At 33.3% G+C, this 2,800-nt stretch overlaps 1 long non-coding RNA gene across 2 annotated transcripts; it reads left to right on the top strand.

The window, feature by feature from the left end:
* Nucleotides 1–320: 320 nt before the first annotated feature.
* Nucleotides 321–2,358, top strand: LOC121208340 (uncharacterized). Of its 2 annotated transcripts, XR_005903317.1 has the most exons (3): nt 364–776; nt 1,031–1,658; nt 1,939–2,358. It is a non-coding gene; the product is annotated as an uncharacterized lncRNA (long non-coding RNA). The 2 variants fall into 2 exon arrangements; XR_005903318.1 differs by lacking the exon at nt 1,939–2,358 and having other exon boundaries at nt 321–776; nt 1,031–1,798.
* Nucleotides 2,359–2,800: the final 442 nt, after the last annotated feature.

Here is a 2,800-nt window from a genome sequence, read left to right as displayed (position 1 = left end):
TTCTCTTAAAATTTCCTTTTGTATTTTATATGTTAATTTAAAATTTATAAAAATCTTCAAAAAAGATTTTAAAATTTAAAATTTAAAAATTTAAAAAAAATAAAAAAATAAAAAAATAAAAAACTTAAAAATTTAATATTTAATATTTAATATTTTATTTCATATTTCAATTAAAAAGTTCAATATTCAAAATTAAAAAAAAATTATAAAAAATGATAATCTCAACCGAAAAATTTTGAAATAAAAAATAAAAAAATATATTAAAAATAAAAAAATTTAGAATTAAGTAATAGTGGCATTTTTAAGCAAAACGCCACAAAAAATTGATCTATAATGGCGTTTTTAATGGAAACGCCGCAAAAAGAGAAAATCAAAATCCCAAAATTTTTTGGTTACCCGCTCGTTACTCCCTCTTCTTCTCATCTCCATCGCACGCCTTAAATCCCCAAATAACTCTCAAAATTTGCCCCCAAATTTCCCATTTTCAGCAACACCAAGTCAATACATATACAGTATTTGTTCGGCTGAGAAAAAAAAGGGAAAGAAGGAGGTCGGGGACCGGCGAAGTTCGTCGGATTTCATCCATTCGTCATCGGAGCTTTCAAAAAAATAACTCTTTATCTGAGTTTCGATCGCGGATATAGAAAAGAATAGGGAAAATGAAGGGATCTGGACCTCTTGTTGCGACTGTGCTCGTTGCGTCTACGGTGGTTCTCACTTCGTCTTCATCTGCCGAAGTCCAACATGTTTCTTTTTCTCCAACCTCCTCCAACCAGGTTTATTCCCCCCTTTTAATTAGAGCATTTTTTTCATTCAGAAGTTAGAAATTTGGCCTAAATGTTTCTTTTTTGTTTAATTTTGTAGATATTTTACTGGGAAATTTTGACTGCTTAAATCTATTAATTCGAGTGCCTTGCTTCTGGATCTAGATTTTCTCATTTAATTTCACTTTAGGAGCACGATTCATTTGCTTTAATTTTAAATTAAATATTTAGTTCTTGATCTTAACATGGAACAATTGATTATGTAGGAGTCACGGAACATTACATCGAGGAATCGTACGGCGTTATTTAGGAGGTTAAAATTGTATTATTATTAAAATTGTTTAGATTTTAATCGTAATCCTTGCTGTGATTGAAAGATACTGTATTTTGAACATTCTTCTTCCATTTCCATCTATATTTTCTCTCAGAAAATTCCAACACCAATACCATTAAGGGAATTTCCTCTATTTTCAACAAAATCTGACCTTATATAGCTCTTCCATTCAACTTGGATGACTCAACCTAAGTTCATTGTTTTTTTCCCTTGCGCTTTTGCTAAGTTTGAGCAATGGTAAACATAATGAAGTAAAGCTACAATATTGAACTGTCCCTGCCCTAGAAGCCATTCTGATTGATAATAAATGAAACAATGAAAGAGAGGAATGCATGTTTGTTTTTTATGTTTTTCTTGTTTATTTTCAGTGTGGGTTTGGTTGAGGGGCATGGTAGGTTCTCCCATGAATATTAGTCCTGTGTAGAAAGGGCTTGCAGGTTTCACCCAGAAGCTGAGCTCAGCCACAACTGAATTGGAGAAAGCACAGATTGGGATTGATGTTCATAGCGCACTAAACTCAGCTCTCATAGGCTAACCGTTGTTTGCCATTATGTTCATTGGTTAGTCCATTTGTCCCCTTCTCTTTTAGGTTTATCTCATGGTTGCTGATGTTATTTTGAATATAGTGGTTCTATTTGTTCTGAATATTTAAAGAGATGCTGCTTGATTAATAAAGAGGAAACCGGAGATTTTGATTTGACATATAATCAAATACACTAGTATTAGTGGTAGTAGCATAAAAGCAGCAACGACCATGGATTAAAGCTAAGGGAATTAATATAATAGAGAAATCACTTCATAAGATCTCAGCACTAATATTTAGCATCTATAAAAATGTAGGTGGTGTGTTCTTTTTGGTTTGACACACTTTGGCATCCGTTTGGTACATTGGGTTTTGATTAAATCTAGAATCAAGTCGACGGAGGGCAAGCTCTTTCTGTACTGTTTTTTTTTTCTAATTAAAAAAACTTAAATTTAGAATCTCGCTTAAAGGCATTAAATTTTTTACCACTTGACTCAAAAGGTGTCGAAGGTGATGATGTATTGTAACGCCCCGCACCCGAGACCGTTGCCGGAGTCGAACACGAGGTGTTAACGAACTTAATTAATTTATTTACACAGTTCATTTTAAAATTTCCAGACAAGCTGGCTAACTGCATCACTGTCACCTTAAAAATCATATCTCGAGTTCCAAAACTCGAAAACTGATTCTGTAAATTTTCCCTAAAATTAGACTCATATATCCATCTACATATTTTTTTCTAGAATTTTTGGTCGGGCCAATTAGTACAGTTTATTAGTTAAAGTCTCCCCTGTTTCAGGGTTCGACTACTCTGACCTTCATGCATTACGACTTAGATATCTCCCTGTACAGGGCTTCAATACATATGCCGTTTGTTTCTAATGAAACTATACTCAAAAAGAAATCTTTACATATAAAGAATGACGTCTAATTATTTTTGGTTAATTTAAGGTAAATTTCCAAAGTCAGAACAGGGGATCCAGTAACCGTTCTGGCCCTGTTTCACTAGAAATGTGTAAGACCATGGTTGAAAGATACCATGGCAATCTGATATGAAATGTGTAAGACCATGGTTGAAAGATACTATGGCAACATGACAGAAAATGAGTAAGACCATAGTTGAAAGACACTATGGCATCAAGTCAAAGATAAATAAGACCGTGGATGGGAGACGCTATG

Source organism: Gossypium hirsutum, chromosome A10 (genome assembly GCF_007990345.1).
Source record: "Gossypium hirsutum isolate 1008001.06 chromosome A10, Gossypium_hirsutum_v2.1, whole genome shotgun sequence".
NCBI lineage: Eukaryota > Viridiplantae > Streptophyta > Magnoliopsida > Malvales > Malvaceae > Gossypium > Gossypium hirsutum.
Note: the sequence above shows the minus strand (reverse complement) of the source record. Positions and strands in the feature narration are given on the sequence as shown.